At 40.3% G+C, this 26,548-nt stretch overlaps 2 non-coding genes across 2 annotated transcripts; both read right to left on the bottom strand.

The window, feature by feature from the left end:
* Window positions 1–19,448: 19,448 nt before the first annotated feature.
* trnal-uaa (transfer RNA leucine (anticodon UAA)) lies at window positions 19,449–19,531 on the bottom strand. The gene has a single exon. It is a non-coding gene; the product is annotated as a tRNA-Leu (tRNA).
* Window positions 19,532–19,953: 422 nt separating this feature from the next.
* trnal-uaa (transfer RNA leucine (anticodon UAA)) lies at window positions 19,954–20,036 on the bottom strand. The gene has a single exon. It is a non-coding gene; the product is annotated as a tRNA-Leu (tRNA).
* Window positions 20,037–26,548: the final 6,512 nt, after the last annotated feature.

Below are 26,548 nucleotides of genomic sequence, written 5' to 3'. Positions count from 1 at the left end.
TTTACACGTTTCCAGATGTATTATATATTATATTATATATTATTCTATCCACATTCACTGGATATGAGCAATCATGCGCTCTGATTGGCTACTCTACTACGAGGCTATCAGCTCATATACCATGAGGAGAGAAAAACAAAACAGCGGCACGTGTTACTGAACCAACCGAGGACAAAATAAAAAAATCTACTCGAAAATAAAACCCCCAAAAATACAAAAAAGCAACAAAATACTGAATGAAAGTATTTGATGGTAAGAACGTATCTTTTTTAAATTTATTTTTAAAGAATTATTATTATCACATTTTTTCACAAATTGCTCCTGTCATTTCACCGGTTTGTTTACATTCTAAGCAGAAATGATTTTGTCGGACGTTTTTTTTCATCTCATCTCATTATCTGTAGCCGCTTTATCCTGTTCTACAGGGTCGCAGGCGAGCTGAAGCCTATCCCAGCTGACTACGGGCGAAAGGCGGGGTACACCCTGGACAAGTCGCCAGGTCATCACAGGGCTGACACATAGACACAGACAACCATTCACACTCACATTCACACCTACGCTCAATTTAGAGTCACCAGTTAACCAAACCTGCATGTCTTTGGACTGTGAGGGAAACCGGAGCACCCGGAGGAAACCCACGCGGACACGGGGAGAACATGCAAACTCCGCACAGAAAGGCCCTCGCCGGCCACGGGGCTCGAACCCGGACCTTCTTGCTGTGAGGCGACAGCGCTAACCACTACACCACCGTGCCGCCTATGACATTTTTATTTATCGAATTTGCAAAAAATAAAAATGCTCCGATTCTCAAAATCCTGTGAATGTGGATAGAATAAAACAGTTATTCCACTCAATCTCATCATACATGGCCTATAAACAACTTGGTGTTATGCACCTCGTCGGCTATCAGCTCATGTACGACTTGATTTCATGGAATAATGGTTAAATATAGACTTTCCAGTACTAAAAAAGGATACTATCTATGACTGTAGCATTCCTTGTCCCTTTAAAAAGTAACTAAAAGGTACAAGTCTTTTATAAAGGTACATTTTATCCACATTTCCAAGTGAAAGATAGTTATTAAAGCTACAAAAGATAAACCCCAGCGTACTTTTTTCTTACGAATGTATGATGTATGTGCAAGTTAAGAAATACATTTAAACATGATAAACTGCATCGCTAATTTAATTAGAAAAGGTACTAAACTGTACCATTCCTTGTCACTGGTATGGTACCCTCAAGTGTATATGTTCTGTACCCTTAGAATGCATCATTTTCTAGAAAGCTGTATATCGTTTTCCTTTAATGCTTTACTCTAAAAGGTAACAAAAAGCTACAGTTATGTTCCTTAAATCTGTAAAGTTAGACTCCACCCACATTTGCAGGGGAAAGATTCGCGTTAAAGGTACAAAAGATAAGGGTACCGTCCCAACAACAAAGAACAGGACAGGCCTGAGTTCCCCAAAAGCATCGCAGCACAAAGATCACTGTTAAATGGTAAAGCGAGCAGCACAATGAATGCTTTCTCTCTCTCTTAGTTAAGATGCTCTTAGTGTTAAGAGGTTTTTGGGAAACCCAGCCCAGTTTTGTATCCTTTCTAATGAAATCAGACGGGTGGTTTTGTAATGTTTAAATGTATTTCCAAAGGTATATAATTAATAAAAATTAATAAAATTATAAATTAAGCATTTATAAAATTCCAAATGTGTATAATTAATTTAAAAAAAAACTGTTTTTTTTCTGAGTGTACAATTTGAAGGATAACGGACAATAGACGGAATAACAATATTTAAATTAAATATTTCAATTGAAAATTGTTTAAATAAATAAATAAATAAATAAGGACACAGCCAAGAAAAAATAACCTAAGAAAAATAAAAGCAAATTGATAAATGAATAAATACAAGCAAGCAAATTAGAAACAAACAAATAATAAAATACAAACAAGCCAGTAGATCAATCAATCAATCAATTAATTAATAAACAAACAAATATATAACTAAAAACAAACAAAAAAGCCAATAAATAAAAAAGCAAGCAAACAAATATAAATAAGTGTGCAAGCAAGCAAACAAATATCTAACTAAATACAAACAAAACAAGCCAATAAATAAAATAGATAAATACAAATAAACAAGAAAATAAATACATGCTAACAAATAAACAAATAAATCTAAAGAAAAAAGAAAAAAATGTCATTGAGTCAAAAATGACTCTTCTTCAGCCTGCTGACAAACACTAACTGCTGATCATAGCACAATTTAAAAATAAATCTTTTTAAATTATTATTAAGAATGTTAGTTTCCTGATAACATGACCCTCAGTGACGTCAATTTCCACCTGTTTTACAACACAGACAAAAAAACGGTTAGTGTTTTTTTAAAACTGATCTTCCATCATCATCATCATCAGTCTGCTTCAGTGCTCCCCGAGCTCAACCGTATCCTTTAAATTCCTCCGTGTTAGAATATGTACTTATATAAGTGTGTTTGTGTGTGTTCCTTGCTTGCAATAGCGTACTGAATCCACTGCGCATGCATTTGTTCCCAATTAACTCTCAACTTCATCTGCCAAAATCCCAAGAAGCATGTCGGGATTTCTCCAAGCAATCTTGCGTCTCTTTGATGTGGCCCGGGCCTTGTTTATTCTGATAACAGCACACGGTGGGGATAAAACCGAGCCAATTACTCCCTCATGCTCTGCTTTATGTATCTTGGCCTGAAAAGCACAGTGGATCGACAGGAGGCTGGAGGCTCTACGTGGGTGAATGCCGGGAGCAGACCTTCATTAACCTCCGACTGGAGTGCAGGGGGAGACGCTGCCAGAGCACACGGCCACGGCGGCCAGGAGCCAAGACTGCGCTGGCTTTTGGGCTGAAAAGTGACGAATCAGATCAGGAATCTTGATTTTTACATTCACTGTTCGAGACGAATCTACCGTAAATCAAAAGATAGCCAGAAAGTTTGGAGTTGGTTATGAGACTTATTGCACAGAGAGGACATGAGAACAGGTTTTCTGATTAAATAAAAGCCTGCATGCCCATAACATGTATGTAAGCTTTGGTAGGAAACTAAAGACATCCTAGTTTTAATTTCTAGGACAATACTTGATTTTGGTTTGGTTTGATCAGGAAACAAAACAGAATGCTGAATAATTCTTGGAGAATCTTCAAAATAATGGGATAAGACAGAATGTTTACATGCTAGTTTGTATGGGATGTATTATATATTACCTGGGCTTATGTCTCCAGATCATTGTCTCATCTCATCTCATTATCTCTAGCCGCTTTATCCTGTTCTACAGGGTCGCAGGCAAACTGGAGCCTATCCCAGCTGACTACGGGCGAAAGGCGGGGTACACCCTGGACAAGTCGCCAGGTCATCACAGGGCTGACACATAGACACAGACAACCATTAACACTCACATCTACGGTCAATTTAGAGTCACCAGTTAACCTAACCTGCATGTCTTTGGACTGTGGGGGAAACCGGAGCACCCGGAGGAAACCCACGCAGACACGGGGAGAACATGCAAACTCCGCACAGAAAGGCCCTCGCCGGCCACGGGGCTCGAACCCAGGACCTTCTTGCTGTGAGGCGACAGCGCTAACCACTACACCACCGTGCTGCCCCCAGATCATTGTGCAGTAGATAACATAGATATGGGTATACACTGTATATAAAAGATTACAGAGGTGACTGAGATCTTGACTATATAGGGACAAGTTTCCAGTCCCTAAACTGCAACCTAAACTGGTCTTGTATGAGGCTCAGGGGGGTGAGATGGGTGGATACTTGGAGGCATGTTATTAAATGCTACGAGTCATAAAAATTGTGGCTTCAGTCAGTATAAGGTCCAAGGCCAAGACTCGAGTGTTACATCACAGTCAGATTGACAAAAGAATTTTACCGAGGTCTAAAAGTCAACTTCCCCTTGCTCTTGTTGGCCAAAAAGAAAAGAATGTTCAGTATGTACTTTCACAGAGCGCTCTGAGAACATACGAGTGTATCTTTTCTTCATCACCTCAGCTGGACACCCTTGTCATGTGCCAGACAACCATTTCAATAACGCTGTGCTGCTGGCATCAAATTTACTTCTGCTATCTGTTGGTTCCAGCAGATTGAACCATTACTCAAAGATGATCTCGTTCACGTGAATATTATAGACGACATAAAATAATGGCAGGACCTTAAAACATATAACCCCGATTCCAAAAAAGTTGGGACAAAGTACAAATTGTAAATAAAAATGGAATGCAATAATTTACAAATCTCAAAAACTGATATTGTATTCACAGTAGAACATAGACAACATATCAAATGTCGAAAGTGAGACATTTTGAAATTTCATGCCAAATATTGGCTTATTTGAAATTTCATGACAGCAACACATCTCAAAAAAGTTGGGACAGGGGCAATAAGAGGCTGGAAAAGTTAAAGGTACAAAAAAGGAACAGCTGGAGGACCAAATTGCAACTCATTAGGTCAATTGGCAATAGGTCATTAACATGACTGGGTATAAAAAGAGCATCTTGGAGTGGCAGTGGCTCTCAGAAGTAAAGATGGGAAGAGGATCACCAATCCCCCTAATTCTGTGCCGACAAATAGTGGAGCAATATCAGAAAGGAGTTCGACAGTGTAAAATTGCAAAGAGTTTGAACATATCATCATCTACAGTGCATAATATCATCAAAAGATTCAGAGAATCTGGAAGAATCTCTGTGCGTAAGGGTCAAGGCCGGAAAACCATACTGGGTGCCCGTGATCTTCGGGCCCTTAGACGGCACTGCATCACATACAGGCATGCTTCTGTATTGGAAATCACAAAATGGGCTCAGGAATATTTCCAGAGAACATTATCTGTGAACACAATTCACCGTGCCATCCGCCGTTGCCAGCTAAAACTCTATAGTTCAAAGAAGAAGCCGTATCTAAACATGATCCAGAAGCGCAGACGTCTTCTCTGGGCCAAGGCTCATTTAAAATGGACTGTGGCAAAGTGGAAAACTGTTCTGTGGTCAGACAAATCAAAATTTGAAGTTCTTTATGGAAATCAGGGACGCCGTGTCATTCGGACTAAAGAGGAGAAGGACGACCCAAGTTGTTATCAGCGCTCAGTTCAGAAGCCTGCATCTCTGATGGTATGGGGTTGCATTAGTGCATGTGGCATGGGCAGCTTACACATCTGGAAAGACACCATCAATGCTGAAAGGTATATCCAGGTTCTAGAGCAACATATGCTCCCATCCAGACGACGTCTCTTTCAGGGAAGACCTTGCATTTTCCAACATGACAATGCCAAACCACATACTGCATCAATTACAGCATCATGGCTGCGTAGAAGAAGGGTCCGGGTACTGAACTGGCCAGCCTGCAGTCCAGATCTTTCACCCATAGAAAACATTTGGCGCATCATAAAATGGAAGATACGACAAAAAAGACCTAAGACAGTTGAGCAACTAGAATCCTACATTAGACAAGAATGGGTTAACATTCCTATCCCTAAACTTGAGCAGCTTGTCTCCTCAGTCCCCAGACGTTTACAGACTGTTGTAAAGAGAAAAGGGGATGTCTCACAGTGGTAAACATGGCCTTGTCCCAACTTTTTTGAGATGTGTTGTTGTCATGAAATTTAAAATCACCTAATTTTTCTCTTTAAATGATACATTTTCTCAGTTTAAACATTTGATATGTCATCTATGTTCTATTCTGAATAAAATACGGAATTTTGAAACTTCCACATCATTGCATTCTATTTTTATTTACAATTTGTACTTTGTCCCAACTTTTTTGGAATCGGGGTTGTATTCAACTATATTCCAGACCCCAGCAGAGTCATATCACTCTGTTGTTGTCCATTATCTCTGCGATGATGATGATTCCAACATAGAAATCTGTATTAGCGTTTGTGAGAACGCTTATGGCTGATCAACACGATCTTCACAAAACATACACGGCCACAGATGTCACACACAAAAGAGATCTCTGGTGGGGCTTGTAGTTCATGTTGGCGCTGCCGGTCATGGTGAGCAAGTATCTTCGCATACGACACTTACCTGCATTCAAAAACTGCGACACCTGAGATTACTGCATTACCCCACAGTGCGCGGTTGGTAGCCATTTCTTCCCATGTTTGGGGTTCGATCTTGAAAAACCTTTAGATGGCAATTGAGATTGTCCTTGTAGCACTTTCTCTGTCCGCCTTGAGTTCGTCTACCATTACTAAGTTTGGGATAGAAAACACCTTTGGTAGCCATGTGGACTTGCTGACCTGACCAGCAAAGTTCCATCCATAACTGTTTATCCTGTACAGGGTCACAGGCAAGCTGGAGCCTATCCCAGCTGACTATGGGTGAGGTACACCCTGGCTAGATCATTGCAGGGCTGACACATAGAGACAAACAACCATTCACCCCTACAGTTCATTTACAGCCACCAATTAGCCTAACCTGCATGCCTTTGGGGGAAACCAGAGCAAACCCACATAGAAACGGGGAGAACATGCAAACTGCACACATACCCCTTTTCCACCAAATCAGTTCCAGGGCTGGTTCACAACTCGTTCAACTTGCGAGCCAGCTGAGAACCAGTTTGCTTTTGCATAGCTCGGGGTGCTAACGGGAGCCACGTCATTACGTCACTGTATACGTCAGTTACGTCGCTGCGTTTGCATAAACCTTGGCGCGAACATCGAAGCAACAACAACACAGAGAAGAAGAAGCAGCAACAACAACAACAATAATAATGGATGACTTCGTGTTTGTACAGCTGCTGCTTCTGGCTTTATGGTGCTTCATTGGGATCAGAAAACGGCAGATCCAATATGTTTGTGTTGATCGACAGGTTTTGAGTGGACGGCAATTACGTTCTAGGAGACAGGTAATAACCTAATAACATTTTGACTCTTACTTGCACTGAATGTGAGATGGTTATGTTAGCCTTTGTTATGAGCTAACGTTAGCCGGTGTTATGTCGGCTTTGGCAGTCTTGCTATTGTTGCTGGTCTTAACTCCACCCCCCCGCTGACGTAAGCGGTTCTTTCCTCTGGCCCAGCAAAGAGCTGGTGCTAGCCTGGAACCGTTTTTTTCTGGCCTCAGAGCCAGTTCTTTGTCAGTGGAAACAGAAAACCTGGTTCCAAACTAAGCACTGGCCCCGAACCAGCCCTGGAACTGATTTGGTGGAAAAGGGGCAACAGAAAGGCCCTGGCTGGCCACTAACCCAGGACCTTCTTGCTGTGAGGCGACAGTGCTAACCACTACACCACCATGCCTATACATTAGCTCATGGCTGACAATTTTATTTTATCAGGTTATATGAGATAAGATGAGGCTACCGGTATATCTTCATCTAAAATTACACCTAAGAACTCTGACTTAATTTAATCCCCTCTCTCATTTCTACCTGCTTTCGTCTCTCTTATGTTTTCTTTCTTGAATGCAGACATTCGCCTGAAGTGCGGAACCAATTTTCCTTCTCTGGAACGAAAAAGAGAGCGCAAAGTGACATGTGTCACTCCTGTGGCTCCTCGCTCCACTCAGTCAGCCTGTAATTACAGCAAAAACAAAAAAACAGAGTTTTCTATAAAGTCATCCTCCTCCAAAAAGCTCGCCTCAGTGCCAGACAGCTTCTGAATGCGCTTGTCAAAAACAAATGGAACAAAATTAAACAGACAAATTACAGCGACTGCAGATGGCGAGGGATTGCAGGCTGGAAGTGTTGGTTTTGAACACTGTATGACATGATGTTTGTGGCTTTTGGGGTGATATTTGTGCTTGAGTTTCTTTGATCCAGAAGTAACTGTCTACACTCACTGGACACTTTATTAGGAACACCTCGACATCCACCTGCTGTTTGATGCGGTTCTCTAATCAGCCGATCCCTTGGCAGCGGCACGATGCATCAAATCATGCAGATACAACTAGGGCTGCGTACCTAAACGTAACATCAGGTACAGGTACCGGTACAGAGGTTTAGGTACAGGTCCGGACCTGTACCTGAACAATTTGACAAATTAACATGTGTTCTTCTGAACTTCTTCAATAATGACAGAAACATTAATAAACTGTTGACAACTTGTCAGTATCTTTATTCAAAGAAAACCGAACATCACTAGGTTTCCTACCTCACTTCTCAGTCATCCTATAGTTAACTTGGGACAAAAAGTCATAAGTTGTCTCACAGCGAGAAGTGACTACACTAGAGTATTACAGACTACGCGCAGTCCGCGGCCTTTAACTTATGCGGCAAAATTACACAAAGCAGCAAAGGCTGCCAATGCCAGCAAAGGAAAAATGGCTGACCTGCTTTTGAGTCTTTTTGACCAATCAGAACGCTGGATCAGCCAAGCTCTCGCAATGTCTCGTGAGACTGTGGCGAGAGGATCTCAAATCAAAGATGGCTCTGATTTCAAGTTTCAGCGCGGCATTTTACGTCTTTTCCAGTGCTAAATTTTCATCTTTGTGGTAGGATTTACGCATCTTCAGTCACAAAATAAGCATATAAATTTATATCGGTGTAAATTTATATCGGTACAGTACCGGTACTATGGGCGGCACGGTGGTGTAGTGGTTAGCGCTGTCGCCTCACAGCAAGAAGGTCCGGGTTCGAGCCCCGTGGCCGGCGAGGGCCTTTCTGTGTGGAGTTTGCATGTTCTCCCCGTGTCCGCGTGGGTTTCCTCCGGGTGCTCCGGTTTCCCCCACAGTCCAAAGACATGCAGGTTAGGTTAACTGGTGACTCTAAATTGACCGTAGGTGTGAATGTGAGTGTGAATGGTTGTCTGTGTCTATGTGTCAGCCCTGTGATGACCTGGCGACTTGTCCAGGGTGTACCCCACCTTTCGCCCGTAGTCAGCTGGGATAGGCTCCAGCTTGCCCGCGACCCTGTAGAACAGGATAAAGCGGCTAGAGATAATGAGATGAGATGAGCACCGGTACTTCATGATCCGGTATTCTGGACCTGTACCGAATCGATTTTCACGGTACAGTACCGGTACACAGCCCTAGATACAACTCAAGAGCTTCAGTTAATAATGTTCACTTCATTCAAAGATCAGAATGGAAAAAGTTGTGATCTCAAAGTGTGACTTTCTTTCACTGTGGCATGGGTGTCGGTGCTAACCAGATAGACTGGTTTGAGTATTTCAGAAACTGCTCCTGATCTCCTGGAGTTTTCACACACAACAGTCTACACAGAATGGTGTGGAAAACATCTTCCTCCAACTGCTCCTGGTTTGAGCAAATGTAATAACGGTGCAGCGCAGACTTGTGTCACTTATCTACACTGACTCACATAAAATACTTTGTTTTGAAACGGATCAAATGAATCACAATTCCACTTTACCTTTGAATAGTTCTAGACCCAACTTCGTAGCATCTTTAGTGCCTTTAGGAACAGCATTTTCTTTCATCATGTGTAATTCTTCCTCACTTACGGTAACAAAGTGATTGGCCGCCATTTTGCCGAGTGGCTTGAGGCGATGATCGAGAAATAGTCTGAATGTCTCAAGCAATCAGAGATTCAGACTATTTCTCTCTTATCAACAAGGCATTTGTTGATAAGAGAGGTCAGAGGAAAATGGACAGATTGGTTTGAGCTTTTTTTTTGGCTAGGAAGGATATAGTAATTCATATAGCAACTCTTTAACTCCACCATGGCCGGTCCCAAGCCTGGATGAGAAAGGAGGAGGGTTGGATGAAGGGCTAGCAACCCTTCTCCGTCAAACACAAAGCGCTACAGAAATGGAGGCAAGAGCTCAACAAACATACTTAGTCTTGGATGAAAGGGGCCCTTCAGTCAGAAGACCCATGACGTCGAGGGGCAAAAGCAGACATGAGGAGGCTTGGGCACACATGGGCCCAGCTGGAAAGGATAGCTGAAGACAGAGTTGCTTGGAGAGCAACTGTCAATGGCCGATACCCCAGGAGGGGTGACAGGGCATAGAGATAGCAACTCTTTACAACCATGGTGAGCAGAAAAGCATCTCAACATGCAACAGCAGAACAGAAGACCACATTGGGTGCAGCCAAGAACAGGAATCTTAGAATCAAGAACAAGTTGCTATTAAAGTGGCTGGTGAGTGTGTATTTTGTATTCGGTGACCATATAAACTATAATATAGGTGTTTGTTTGGTCCCAAACCACAGCACATGGTACAAGAGCTTAGATTATTTCGATCAAATGACATTTAAAGGTACACTGCACTGCAATCACTTCAGGTTTAATTGCTTACTCTTGAGGTACACCTTTGTTGTTGAGGCTACTCTTCGTTCACAAAGATCCTTATTTTGTAGCCTTTGAGGAGGAGGTTCATGACTCACTAGCAGTAAAAAAATAGAGCTCGCGGAGATTCTTCCAGGTTCAAAAAATGACCAGGATTTATTTACAAAGACACAGAAATTCTCCGTACTTGACTTCAAGCAAAAATAAAACAAAGTTAAATTAAAATTCAATAACTTAATGGTCAACAATCTGTTTCACTCCTCAATCCTTCCACCTAAAGACAACACAGCGCCCCCAGCTGACTTCTATCACTATATTATGCAGACCGGATAATATAGTGATAGATAGAATAATGTGATAGGAGGAAAGACCGATCCATGTCTATATTATTTACTCGTATTTCAAAGCTTAAGATTTAATTACAAATTACTTTTCTATCATTACAAAAAAGAAACAAATATCCTTAGTCTAATAATAATAATGGGGTGGTGTAGTGGTTAGCGCTGTCGCCTCACAGCAAGAAGGTCTGGGTTCGAGCCCCGTGGCCGGCGAGGGCCTTTCTGTGCGGAGTTTGCATGTTCTCCCCGTGTCCGCGTGGGTTTCCTCCGGGTGCTCCGGTTTCCCCCACAGTCCAAAGACATGCAGGTTAGGTTAACTGGTGACTCTAAATTGAGCGTAGGTGTGAATGTGAGTGTGAATGGTTGTCTGTGTCTATGTGTCAGCCCCGTGATGACCTGGCGACTTGTCCAGGGTGTACCCCGCCTTTCGCCCGTAGTCAGCTGGGATAGGCTCCAGCTTGCCTGCAACCCTGTAGAACAGGATAAAACGGCTATCTGGGGGGGGACAGGGGGGGCATTTTGTGTGTGTGTGTCGCGGGGGGGGCAGTGCCCCAGTAAAGCTTAATTCCTAGTGATGCCCCTGTGCTACAAAGTTTGATCTAAAACTATTCAAAGGTAAAGTGGAATTGTGATTTATTTTATCTGTTTCAAAACAAAGTATTTTATGTGAGTCGGCGTAGATAAGCGACACAAGTCTGCACCGTGATGTTATTACATTTGCATGCTGCTTTTGAAGACTGATATAAATTATTTTTTCATATGATTTTTTTTTAAATAATCATTTGTGTATTTATACTAAAACTATTATCTGCCTCAGGCTCAGTGAATATCGGTGAATAATAACCTTGACTTTATTCTATCCACATTCCTGGATAGGAGCAAACACATGCTCTGATTGGTTACTCTACTACTAGGATATCAGCTCATATACAGTGAGTAGAGAAAACAAAATGGTGGAGCATGTTGCTGAACCAACCAAGGATGAAATAAAAACTCTACTCGAAAACAAAACCCCAAAAATTATCAAGTATTTAAAAGAAGCAGAAATAGCCAAAAGAATATAGGTTTTTTTTCCCCCTGTTCCACACTCCAACCCAGTTGGTGGCGGTAATGCACATATAAGTTGGTTTGCCAGTCGCCAAAAGAAAACCCTAAAGAAGAAGAAGAAGAAGAAAACCCCCAAAATACAAAAAAGCAAAAAATATGGAATAAAAGTATTTGATGGTAAGAACGTATCTTTTTTTATTTTTCAAGAATTATTATTATTGCATTTTTCACAAATCGCTCCTGTCATTTTGCCGGTTTGTTTACATTCTAAGTGGAAATGATTTTCTGATGTTTTATATAAAGTTTTTATTTATCAAATTTGCAAAAAATAAAAATGCTCTGTTTCTCAAAATCCAGTCAATGTGGATAGAATAAAACAGTTATTCCACTCAATCTCATCATACATGACTTATAGCCAAGTCGGTGCTACGCACCTCGTCAGCTATCAGCTCATGTACGACTCGATTTCATGGAATAACTGATAATTGTCTTGGTTATTATTCATCGATATTCACCTCAACCTTCAGTGAATAATTATTAAATAAAAGCAAAGAACATTTATCAGGTTCCATCTATCACTGATTTAAAAAAATAAATAAATAAACTAAAAGTACTTTTGTACTTGAGCATTTCACTAGCATTTATTCACTCTACTTTTGCATTATTTTGTATTACTTTAATTATACTTTTTATAATTTATTTAAAAAATTCCTTCATTCTTGTCACTATTATTTATCCAATTTTTTATTTTTTTTATTTTCTGTCCCTTTTGCTTTTTTTTTATTTTGACCACTGTTTCTTGAATCCTACACTTCTTTTTAAAAGTAGGAATGGTGTGCATCAAATCCCAGCAATGACGCATCCATCCGTAGCCAGGAGCCAATTAAGGGAGCAAAATTGTCTGTGCTTTCAGAATGGGAGGAATGTTGTACTCCGTCTCTCCTGTCAATCACAACGACACGAGCCAATCATGACAATCAGTGCTGCATGAGAACTGAAGCAGTTCAAAAAGACCTCTCAGAAGAAGCCTTCAGCTTCACGGATGTAAGAGGGTTGGCTGGATGGGTAGGAATGTTGCAAGGTGACCAAATTTGGGAGAAATTGTGTGAAAATTTCCTTATTTCTTATTACTATTATATTATTGCACAAATCGGTATCTTGTATGATGGCTTGTGTTGTTCCTAATCTGCACTACAACCTGTAAACAGCAGCTGTGCACCATACGGCCTACGTTCAAACGTCCTCCTATACAGAAAGAATGATTTATATGACTCATATATGTACTGTATGTCTTGTTTTATGTTATTGACATTCTCTCAGATGTGGTGGTGGAGTGGGTAAAGCAGTCGACGCTCCATCAACTGCACCCGTTTCTTCTCTTCTTTAATAAGAGCGGGGGTTGATGTGATGCTGAGAGGCCATCCATCCACCACCACCCCCCAAGGGCTCTGTCAATACAGAGTTGTGCTGCCCGGTGCTTCAAGCATCCTTCGCTGTCTGCATCACAGGCTCATCACCATGGTGATCCAGCCCACTCGGGCCTTAATTGAAGCGCTCCATTGAAGACGCCTAATCATTTGCAAACTGATCGAGCTGGAAAACAATAGTGGCAACATTAAAGCGTACTTCCTGAGCATCTAGTGAGGCTTCACTCCGTTCTCAACAGGACTGATGTGTTTTTGGGACTGATGTGCACTCCCTTTAATGCACTTTGATATTCCAAGGCCCTTTGTTTGTTGCTCAGGATGCTGTGTTTAGTTATCTGGGGGCAGTCATTAGTAAGGAGTGGCCCTGTCTTCTTCCGGCCGAGAGCCTCGATCAGCTCTTTGAGAGCTGCACACGGCTCCTGCTGGCTGCAGGCTTGAAATAATCTTTTTTGCCATGGAAACAGTTCAGCAGCAATTGATTTGATTTTTTTTTTCTTTATTTATTTTTTTAAGTGCAAGCCACATATAATAATCCTCAAGTTTGTTTGCTTTGGAGATCTTGATTTCACATCCCTGGTTAAGAATCTGATCTTAGCATTCATTTGTAAGCAATGATCAAGAGTATATACTGCCTGTATGGAAGACCGATCCAGGCTTTTTCTTGAACAGTATGACCCAGGATTGTGCTGCATGCTGTGCTGGATGCCCTGCACATATTATAGGGCACTTGACACCCCTGTGTGTGCTCAGCAGCCCTGGAGGAGCTCACTGTGCCTTCTCAGCTTGGTGTGTACAGTGGAAGTTGAAGTGCAGTTCATCTCAATGGGTAGGTGGAAAGCAGAAGAGCTACAAATGCACCACATCTCTCACTAGGTTTAATGGCTTACAGTCTAACGTGCTGTAGTAGAGCTATTTGTTTTATACACATTATATACTGGGAAAAAGGCTGGTTTTCATTCTCTCTCTCTCTCTTTCTCTCTGAAATGGCAGAAGAAATGGTTCCCTAAACCATGACCTCCACAGTCTTTGTAAATACACGAAACAAAAGAGCACTAGAAAATATGTAAATATTTAGTAACACACTTGGGGTTGTGCTGTTGTTGGAAAATAATCAACAGCTTGGTTGCTACCCTGAAGTTGATTACTTTCAAAAGCACATCCACAAGTGGTTTATTCCTCCAATAATACAGTAATTTGCCAATTATTATTATTTTTTTTATTTAGTAAACCAAGGCATCATACTTTCTATCCATTTATTGCTGGGTTTCATGTAACGTCACATTCACCTCATTAGTTATTCAAAAAGGGTGGCACGGTGGTGTAGTGGTTAGCACGGTTGTCTCACGGCAAGAAGGTTCTAGGTTCAAACCCAGTAGCTGGCGAGGGCCTTTCTGTGTGGAGTTTGCATGTTCTCCCCGTGTCTGTGTGGGTTTCCTCTGGGTGCTCTGGTTTCCCCCACAGTCCAAAGACATGCAGTTAGGTTGATGTGGGGTGGCCTTGAGCAAGGTACCGAACCCCTGGGCGCTCTGGTGTGGCTGCCCACTGCTCTGAGTGTGTGTGTGTGTTCACTGCTTCAGATGGGTTAAATGCAGAGAATGAATTTCACTGTGCTTGAAGTGTGCATGTGACCAAATAAAGGTTTCTTCTTCTTAAACTTTAGCTGGTGGTCCACCATAGCTCACTTGACAAAGCGTTTGTATGGAGAAGGTGCATTGCTCGCATGAAAATTGCCTTACGCTTGCGTTGATTTAGGTTGTTTGAATCGATCAAACCGTGAAACTGACAAAAGTTTCTTCAGGGTTCCCCGTGAACTAATAAAAAAGGGTGAATGAACACAGGATTTATTTATTTATTTATTTATTTATTTCGAACATGTATAAAAAAATGTATGTAACTATTTGTACATACAAAAGAAAGAAAATGAGAAAATGACAAAAAAAATTAATAAATAAAATACATAAAGAGCTAAGACATTACAATACACCGCACATCCAAACTTCATTAATACACCTATAAAAATATATACCATATATACACTTCATGAATATCTATATAATTACAAAATAAATATATACTACACACCATATATATATATATATATATATATATATATATATATATATATATATATATATATATATACACACACTTCCAAAATATCTATATAAATATTTAATTACACAATAAATATATACTACATTCCATATATTCACTTCACAAATATCTATATAAATATATAATTACAAAAAATATATATATACTATATACCATATATACACTTCATAAATATCTATATAAATATACAATTACAAAAATAAATATCTACTACATACCTATCCCTGTAAATATGAATATATAAACTATCCCCATAAATAAATACATACCATATATACCATATACTAAGTTAGTTCTAATATAACAATCAATCCTATTCTATTTATCCCTCATCATCCTCCGTTGACATACTTCCTCTTCTATATACTTGTTTAAAATATTTTTTGTACCTTCTTTTAAACAGATTTATATTTGCACTTTGTTTTATTTCTGTCTCCAGTCTGTTCCATAAAGTCACCCCACAGCTCGATACGCACATGCTTTTCATATTTGTTCGAACCTTTGGTTTTTTAAAATTTAGGTCTCCCCTTAGATTATATCCCCCCTCTCTCTCACTAAACATTCCTTTTATATTTTTTGGCAATAGATTATTTCTCGCTTTGTACATTATTTGTGCTGTTCTGAATTTGACCAGATCCATAAATTTCAACATGTGTGATTTTATGAATAGTGAGTTTGTGTGATCTCTGTATCCTGTTTTGTTTATTGTCCTTATTGCTCTTTTCTGTATTGTACATATCGGCTGCAGGGTGGTTTTGTAGGTGTTTCCCCAGACTTCGACACAGTAAGTCAGATATGGCAAAAATAATGAGTAATATAGAGTATACAAAGATTTGCAATCAAGAATATGTTTTGTTTTCCACAGAATTGCCGAGCACTTTGCCAGTTTTGCTCGTACGTATCCTACATGAGGTTTCCAGCAGACTTTATGATCCAAAATCACACCAAGAAATTTAATTTCCTGTACCATTTCTATCTTAGTAAGACGTCGAGAAAGGTGGCTTTTGAACCTCTCGCTGAAATCGAAGGGAGCCGATTCGACGCATGCTCGAGTTTGCAGTGATCAGTTGGTGAAAGGTTTGTATTTCGCTCTCAGCTCTGTCCTTAGTGTTTTCCAAGTACTTTTCTTGCTACAGTATGTGTCGTTATTTTATGGTACTTTCTTTAGTCACAAAGCGCTAAAGTCCCCAGCTGTTTCTTTGTTTACTCCTCACAAAGTCCATATGCATGAAGGTCACGACAAAATTCTTACTCAGCCCTACAGTTACAATGCGCCATCTTGTTTAACTAAGATCCAAGTCTTTAAAGGGGTTTCTGATGATCTTTGTGAATGATTTAGCTGAGAGATAAGAGCCAACACAAGTGAGAATCAAGCAAACTGTTGTTTGTTTACACTTCAACTTACAGCGCTTCGTTATAAAGATGTGAACGAAAAGCATAAAAAAACCATACTTACGTACATGGGCAAAAACAATCCAGGATTCATTCAGCAGCGACTTGATCCCGAGGTCCTTTACCCAGCCAGATACAAAAAAGTTGTAAGCCTCCATACTCTTCCACCTGTTTTGCGGTGTAGAAGGACGTCTGCAACACCAGATAGTTCGAGATATTGGGGACCTCTACTGAAGGGTAGTTTTCGAGATCGTACGACAAATCCTTCTTTCCCAGACTGTAGGGGTCGATTCCATTGCACATAGCAATCTTCTGAATATATCTAAAGTGAGCAGCGGCTTCTAGATTATGAGCGTACTCTGATAAGTTATCACTAGTTGTTTGCACTACGGCAGCTGTTTAGACCACCAGCTATTTCACTTCCAGTTAAACCGCTAAGAAAAGTCATGTGACTGAAACCCAGCAATAGTTTCATTTAAATAAAGGTAAACTTCTAGAAAATTGCCCCATATTTTTGTAATATACACCTTACAGTGCAACACAGACACATCATCAGTGATGTAACCTGGGGTCATCAGGTGTTTCGGGTCTTTCAACATCATACACCCTCACCCAGGTGACCCAGCCAGGGGTGCTCGGTCCCCGACTTGTGTCTGGGTAGCTTGTACAGTATGTTCCATGGATTGCCCCGTTTGAGCCACAGCCATCTGGATGCTTTCTCCGCTGCATCTGAGGTTCTTGATGGCTTTTTTGTTGTACAGTCCTATAATCCCCAACAGCTTCAGGACTCTGGAAAGTGACTGGCTGGTGAATCCATGGCAGCCGACCTCAATGGGGGTAGCAGTAGGTTCTCCATCCCTTGTTAAAGCATTTGGCAGCAAGCTCCTGGCATTTGACCCTCTTCCTCTTGAAGGCCTTTACCATCCGGTCTTCCCAGGGCACAGTCAGTTCCAGCAGGACCACCTGCTTCAATGCTTTGGACATAAGAACAATGTCTGGCCTGAGTGTGGTCACTGCAATGGTGTCGGGAAACTTGAGCTTTCTCCCCAGGTCAACCATATCACTTATTACATGTTCTTTTTTTTTGTTAAATAACTTTACACATAATGCTTTATAATATATTCATCATTAGTCTTAGAGGATTTAGGGAGTTTGCCATGGGCATTGGATTATCAGAGATGCTGTTATAGAAAATTAATCAGCACCTCCTGACCAATCAGATTCAAGAACTGAACCATGCTGTTGGATAAAAACAGATATTATTGCTTTAATACACAGGTTACCAACCCAGGACCTTGAGAACCCACTGCCTTGAATATTTTAGTGCTTTCCCTGCTGCAAACACACCAGAGTCAACTAAACAGCCCTTCCTATGGTGAAATGGATGTATCAGAGCAGGGAAAAGACAAACAGGGTTGGAAATCTATCACTGCTGATTACAAGGTCGTGTCCAACAAACTAACTCTTTTCATTACCATAACCTGTAACGCTATTATGGGGGAAGCCATAGCCTAGTGCTTAATGATGCAACTTTGAGACCAAAAGATCACTGATTCAATTCCCTGGATCAGCAGGAATGGCTGAAGTGCCCTTGAACAAGGCACCTAACCCCCATCTGTTCCCCAGGAGTAGTCGTATGTCACTCTGGATAAGAGTGTCTGCTCGTACCATTAATTTAATGTAATATTATTACTAAGAGGAATTTTTATTATAACTCTTTCATTATCTTTCAGGAAAAAGAAATGTGGCAGATGGAACATGGAACATTTTTGAAGCAAGAAATACCGGCTCTCTGTCCGTGATGCTGAAGTTGCATTCCAAACCTCAGAATCAATACATAGATTTTAGGTTCTGAAGAGGTTCAACCATCTTTAAAAGGTCCATAAAACATGTAAACTTCAACACTTCCTTTTATCAATAATGAGGAAACTCAAGGTTTAAGGTGACAAAGTACAGGGAGCATCATAAATAGAAGGATTTGTCAGTTGCATCTCATTTGACATTAAGGGGGTAAACGTTTTAATCTTTAAAAATGTATTTCATTTCAGTCATTCGGTTTCATAATCCATGTGTCCATATCGTTAAATGTAGCAGAGCAGAACAGAACAGGCTCATGACAAAGTTTGGGTCAACGTCTTTCAAACATGGACATTTTTACCTGTTTATGGAGGTCACTTTATTCAAGAAATTTAAGAATGGAGTAGCTGGTCAATAATAATTACAATGTTCTTCTGTCCTGCTAAAACCAGCACGACACACCAAGCCAGACTTCACAGCCTGGCATCTTCACATCTTCATATTCTACTTTTTTTCAAGACATTGGCTACTTATTGTCCATTGATGTTGCATTCTTTTGCCAAATCTTACACACAAGGAAGTAAAGGACAAACATCAACCAGAGGACCATACAGCTAAGTGTGAAGGGACTTTGTTCAAGTGCCTACAAATGGTAGGACACTTGAACAGTAATAGTGTTACTGTGACTATTATTGACCAGAGATTCAGTTCCTGCCCTCAATTTTTAAATATATATCATTTCCTGAGGCATTCTACTGCCATTTCTGGCACTTGAGAAGAGCATCATCTCCAATAACCCAGCTGAACAGATTTCACAGCATCCCTCTGCTGAGCCACTATGACAGAGGAAGCTACAGGTCTACCAGAAGTGGGGCTTGAACCCACAAAGACATGTGTCCATTGGAAAAGCAGCAGGACAGAAGAACACTGTGATTATTATTGACCAGCTACTCTATTCTTAAACTTAATATGTTCTTCACTGATGCATTCTAGCACCATTTCTCACACCCAAAAGGAACAAGCTGATCATCAACTACTCCTCTAGAGAAATTACAGTAGATAAGATTAAATGGCATGCCTCTACTGAGACACCATGATAGAGAAACCTGTAGGTATACCAGGAGTGGGGTTTGAACCCACGAAGACATGTGTCCATAGGATCTTAAGTCCAACGCCTTAACCACTCGGCCATCCTGGTCCTTATATAAAGTTATTCAATGGAGTATGAGAGCAGGGTTGACAAAATGCAGCACACAAATTTTCATTGGCTGCTCTAATAAAACCAGCACGACGCACCAAGCCAGACTTCACAGCCCACTATGTTCATGTTCTCCTTTTTTCAGACATTATCTATTTATTGTCCATTACTGTTGCATTCCCTTGCCATAGCTTACACACAAGGACGTAAAGGATGAGCATCAACCTGAGGTCCATACAGGGTGAAGGGACTTTGTTCCAGTGCCTACAAGAAAATAGCCTTACTCCAACTATTATTGACCAATTCCTCCCCTCACTGTTGAAATTAATTAGATCTTTCATTGAGACGTTCTACTTCACAAGACCATCATAACTCAAGAGAAATGGCAGCTGATGACATCATAACAGAGAAAGCTACAGGGCTACCAGGAGTGGGGCTTGAACCCACGAGGACATGTGCCCATTGGATCTTAAGTCCAACGCCTTAACCACTCGGCCATCCTGGTGCTTCTTCAAGTGTATTCTAAATGGTGGAACATGCTCTTCTACTTGCTAACTTAATAGGCAAACAGAGCTACTTGATTTTCAGACACAGTTTATAAGAAAAGCTTCTTATAAGCAGCTATTGGCTGCTCAGACTAGCTAAACCCCAATGCTCTACTTGTAGAAATGCTTACTTTTCATTCTTCACCCTTGGGTAGAACAGTGGTTTGAGCCTCTGCTTGGGGCAGAGTGGAGTTTTACATGTGCTCTGCATTTTCTCCAAGTGCTGTCCTAAAAGCGTGCTGGTATGTGGATTGGCTATACTAAATGCCCAGTATGAGTGTACATTGGCCCTGACATGGACTAGCATTGCGTTCATCCAGGGTGTATTCTCACTTTACACCTCGTGTTCCGGGGATGGGGTCCAGACTGACTATGAACCAAGATAAATGGAATCACTGAAGATAGATGAATGAAAAATGTAAAAATGGAGTTGACTTGCCTCTTTATGTTGAGTCAGGATAGCCAAGTGGTTAAAGAAGATACACAGAGCCTTTATTTTTAAACAAATTTCTGAGTGGATAGTATCTCCATCCTTGACTCTTGTATGCTGCATAAATGGGAATAAAAAAATATATTTTTCAGAGTTAAAATCAACCGCAAAGTTGGCATTCGAGCTGCCCCGCTGAGCCAGCCAGCCCTGAGTGCGTGATGTCACAGCAGGAACCAGTTTTAAGGCCGAGGCCTTTGACAGCTATCGACCAAAGTCATATAAATAATTTATGGTGAAAGTAAGAAATACCGTTACCGACTTGCTCAACTAAGACTGATTTGACTTCACTGATTGTGGGTTGACTCTCATTAAAACAGGATAGGTGTTATAACTTATGCAACAGACATGGACATGCATGCATTTTCACTGATAAAACGTAAAAGGCTAATTAAATAATCAGATGAACTGAGACAATCACATTCTGAACCAAATTAAATAATCTTATACCGGTAACTTAAACACACAATACAAGTTACATGGATTAATCTAAATGCAGGTCAACAACTTGTTGTTTTTGTTGTTTTGTATCCAAATGGGAGCTTACCTCTCTGTGTTCTCGCTTCTTGAAGGCCGATCTTGTGGCCGATTGTTTTTGAAACAATCTGACTTTCAGTTGGTCGTTCAGTTCTCTGTTCATTCGCTTCTTCCACGTAAGGGCGAGATGGCAGCAATATCCAGTTTAGAAATCAGACGGCTGCTCCACTCATTCAATTTTCTTCATACTGTGTACTCCGCCATTACTGCTGGGCTCAGGCAATTGCTAAAACCCAGGATGGAGCAGGATATCACCGGTTTTAGCAACAACTGCAGGGAGGTCACTGTCCGAGGGATATGTCCCGTCCCATTCCGTCCCGGGTTTTAGCAACAACCCTCGGCTCACTCCAGAAGGACTGGTGCAACTGAACTCACTTTCCTTTAACAAAAATAAATAAATAAATAAAATAAATACTTTCCTTTTCTTGTAGTTTTCTTTTTCTTTAATTGTTGGTACTGCACCCTGTTTCAGTACGGACTTATAGCCAACGCTCCTCACCAGATCAGAGGTCTCGTACGAGTCTTCAGTAAAATGTGCAGAGTAGAGGAGAGACCACTTCGTAACCGCCCAATATGCCCGTGAACTTCTCGCAAAACGCGTCCAAATCTTTGCAGTTTGAACATTCTTGGGCCATGAATGCAACATAAATCCACCTTCTGTCATGTTGCTACAGCCGCCAGCAACACATCTACGTGGCATGGCGATAAATTAGCTCAAAATGGAGGATCGGAGTTGCAGTCAGCTCTGTGTTTTAGTATAGCGGAAATGGCGATCAGACCGATAGACTTCCTGCTGTGACATTACGGACATCAAGGTCATTCACTCAGACCGCTACCTATATGGATCACTTTAATTGTAAAAATTACTATATTAGATTTATTGTTAACGCTTAAAGCTATTCCTGTGCCATTCTTGAGGTCACAAGGCGTTTATAATCAAAAGTGAGGCCATGGCTCTGCGTATCTGCTTTAAGGTGTTGGATTTAAGTTTCAATAGGCATGTGCCCTTGTGGGTTCAAATTCCACTCCTAGTAGCATCCAGACCTTTAGAGATTAAGAAGGGTTGCCCTGGGTTTGTGTGTGAAAATTACAAAGTGATGCTATTATGAGTGAATACCCCACACACAAAAGGGCACACATGGTGTAGTTGATGATGAACAGACCTGGCTGGATGGTACAATTAACCCCCTAGTGCCTTTGTGAAAGAGGCTTGCAGCCGCACGTTTTGATATATAGCTTGCCCGTGTGCGATGTACGGTTAATGAGTTATTCGCAATCAAAAATTTGCACGGAAGATGAATAAGAATAAATTCAAAATGGCAGGAAAAGTATGAGGGTGGAAAATGACGTCATAGGGTGCGCTGGACTCGTCTGGGCCCAAGGATTCCAGAGAGGGGTTAGGATAATGCTCAAATGGGTCTTATGTTCATTGCCTTCAATCACTCTACAACTTGTGCAAGTTAAGAACCCCTGATTGTCCTGACCTTAGAATTGTAAGGCAGAGGTCTTCAATCTTATCCACAAAGTCCCAGTGCGGCTACAGGCTTTCATTCCAAGCTTGCGCTGCACCTAATTTCACTTATTTAATCATGTAATCTCCAATCAATGAGTTTCCCAAAAGCATCGAAACACAAAGATCATCATTAAATGGTAGCATGAGCATCACAATGAACACTCTCTTAAGTTAGAGAGTTAAGATGCTCTTAGCGTTAAGAAGCTTTTGGGAAACCCAGCCCAGGTGTGCCTCTAATTTGGCTGAAATTAAAGCCTCCAGTCACAGTGACCCATGTGGAGATGAGATTGAAGACAATGACCCAAGGTCAAGCGGTTACTGAAGATGAATGAATGAAAAACATAAAAATGGTGTTTACTTTTGCCTTCATGTAGGATGTGGATGGCTGAGTGGCCAAGGTGTTAGGCTTAAGATCCAATAGACAAGTGCCCTTGTGGGTTCAAACCCCAATCCTGGTATGACCTAGATCTTCAAAGGTTAAGAATGAGTGCTGTTGCCCTATGATTCCTTTTTGTTTAACCATGACAACCTGAAACTTGGATACGATCAGGAAGGGGCTTTGAGCAGACAAAGTTATTCATCCATTGGAGTCGAATGCAAGGTAGCTTTTGGCATCAGAGACCAAGGCAGGACTACATCCTGGATGGGATTCCAGTCCTTCACAGGGTACCATGTTGTGCATTTTTTTTTTAAATCTACTGATAAATACTGAGGTCACAAACACACTGATCTCACCGGAATGCTATTTTGGTAGTCCACCCAAAGTAAATGTGTGTAATTTAGGACAACATTTATTGGGAACCATTCATTAAGGAAGACTACTGAAGGTCACTGGAACATCTGCAAAACCCAGTGGCTACTGAGTACAGCGTTTAAGTCCTTTGCTTCAACAACCTCGAAACTCTGAGCTTCTGATAATGAACCTCCTCATCTCAACAGCATTTATCTACTTTCTAAAGTAGCACACATTTTATTTGTTTAATAATGATCAAATTAGACACTTGTATAAGATTTATTCTCTATGAAGTAGTCTTAATTCATAAATACATGTATTGCAACATAGACCTTGGTGAAAATGATGAATAATTGCATTAGTAGTAGTAATAATGTACAAAAAACATATATTTTTTAATTGTTCTACACACTCTTGAGCATGAATTAACCTCAATTCACAAATAATCTCATTTATTTTTATAGCATTCCAATAATATATAGCTACATATAATTAATTCATTCATAGTTCATGAATGAGTTCATGTTCATCAGTTTATATAACCAGATGTATTGTATTTTATCACAATTATTGATAAATGTAATTATTAATCATTTTTAATAAAATAAAATATTTAATAATAAAAAATTAATTATTAATCATTTTTAGATAACAGATTAATAAAGATTTAATGCTCAGTGAATAAACCTTTTACATGTCTAATTAAACCCTTATACTTAACCATTTCATGCAGACTATCAACTTAAGGCTGTTTTAGTTTTTCAGTACAGATCATTTTTGTTAATATATTGTCAAATATTATGCTTATTATTTAAATATGCTCCACTTTAGCTATTTATTGGTGCTATAAAGCTTTTTGATTTTTAAATCTTCCACTCAGATAACACATTTTTGTTAAAATTGCAAGATTAGACTTACATTAACTTGACTTATAGGCCTTGCTTTTTGGTTTTGGATGTATGAACTTAATAATGAGTATATATTTAACAGTTATTCCACGAAATCGAGTCGTACATGAGCTGATAGCCGATGAGGGGCGTAGCTCCGAGTTGGCTATAATCCATGTATGACGAGATTGAGTGGAATAACTGTTTTATTCTATCCACATTCACTGGATTTTGAGAAACAGAGCATTTTTATTTATTTTTTTTGCAAATTCGATGAATAAAAACTTTATACAAAACATCCGACAAAATCATTTCCACTTGGAATGTAAACAAAATGGCGAAATGACAGGAGCAATTTGTGCAAAATGCGATGATAATAATAATGATAATAAGAATAATTCTTGAAAAATGAAAAAAAAGATATGTTCTTACCATGAAATACTTTTATTCCATATTTTGTTGCGCTTTTTAAAAAAAAAATTGGGGGGGGGGGGGGGGTTTGTTTTTGAGTAGAGTTTTTATTTCATCCTTGGTTGGTTCAGTAACTCGCTCCGCCATTTTGTTTTTCTCTACTCATGGTATATGAGCTGATATCCTAGTAGTAGAGTAGCCAATCAGCATGCACGATTGCTCATATCCAGTGAATGCGGATAGAATAAATAGCTATGATAATGATGTGTTGTTGGTGAGATACCATCATGATGACAAAATTGTAGAAATCATGGACCCATATTGTTACGCTTCCCTCGACATGCAGCAATACCTCTGGTGTATGCTTACACACTTACTACATTCAATCACTTTATTTATTTGAAGATTTTTCCCCCCTAACCTTTTAAGATGCATTGTGCATTTAGAATTTTTTGGTCATTTTGGTTTTAGACCACGGTGGTGTAGTGGTTAGCACTGTCACCTCACAGCAAGAAGGTCCCGCGTTTGAGCCCAGCGGCCAGCGAGGGCCTTTCCGTGTGGAGTTTGCATGTTCTCCTCATGTTTGCATGGGTTCCATCTGGGTGCTCTGGTTTCCCCTACAGTCCAAAGACATGCAGGTTAGGCTAATTGGTGGCGTGAGTGTGAATGGTTGGTTGTCTCTACTGTATGTGTCAGCCCTGCGATGACCTGGTGACTTGTCCAGGGTGTACCCCGCCTAATGGATGGGTGGTTTTAGACCTGAATGTTAACAAGTTTTCTTTCTAAACACATGGTATTCTTGTACAAGGACTATCTCCATACACTTCTTGAAAACAAAACGTCAATATTAATAAGACAGTCAAGTAAAACTGAGACAGTTTCACTAAACTTTGTCATGGAAGGAAATGTCTGGATATGTTTTTCATCCCATGTTTAAAGGTCCAGTAATATCAGAGCATTTTTTAAGGATTTTTCCACTAGGAGACCAACTGGTCTGGGCAATACAATCACAGGCCCCAGAGTCCATGCGGCTGCACCGCTGCGGCATATTCTGTGATGCAAATTGCCGCATTACGAATCCTCGTTTCAGCCAGCATAATATCAACATAGTTAATGCAGTGCCAAGTTTTCCTTGTTAAATGTACACTATCGTTCAAAATTTTGGGGTCACTTTGAAATGTCCTTATTTTAGAAAGAAAAGCACTGTTCTTTTCAATGAAGATCACTTTAAACTAATCAGAAATACACTCTATACATTGCTAATGTGCTAAATGACTATTCTAGCTGCAAATGTCTGGTTTTTGGTGCAATATCTCCATAGGTGTATAGAGGCCCATTTCCAGCAACTCTCACTCCAGTGTTCTAATGGTACAATGTGTTTGCTCATTGCCTCAGAAGGCTAATGGATGATTAGAAAACCCTTGTACAATCATGTTAGCACAGCTGAAAACAGTTTAGCTCTTTAGAGAAGCTATAAAACTGACCTTCCTTTGAGCAGACTGAGTTTCTGGAGCATCACATTTGTGGGGTCGATTAAATGCTCAAAATGGCCAGAAAAATGTCTTGACTATATTTTCTATTCATTTTACAACTTATGGTGGTAAATAAAAGTGTGACTTTTCATGGAAAACACAAAATTGTCTGGGTGACCCCAAACTTTTGAACGGTAGTGTATACTTACATGGTACTTGGTTAATTAATTGCAACTGATGGACCCAAATGAGGCGGCACGGTGGTGCAGTGGTTAGCGCTGTTGCCTCACAGTAAGAAGGTCTGGGTTCGAGCCCCGTAGCCGACGAGGGCCTTTCTGTGCGGAGTTTGCATGTTGTCTGTGTGGGTTTCCTCTGGGTGCTCTGGTTTCCCCCAAAGACTCTAAATTGACCATAGGTGTGAATGGTTGTCTA

Source organism: Neoarius graeffei, chromosome 23 (assembly GCF_027579695.1).
Source record: "Neoarius graeffei isolate fNeoGra1 chromosome 23, fNeoGra1.pri, whole genome shotgun sequence".
Taxonomy (NCBI): domain Eukaryota; kingdom Metazoa; phylum Chordata; class Actinopteri; order Siluriformes; family Ariidae; genus Neoarius; species Neoarius graeffei.
This window is presented reverse-complemented; position numbering and strand designations above follow the sequence as displayed.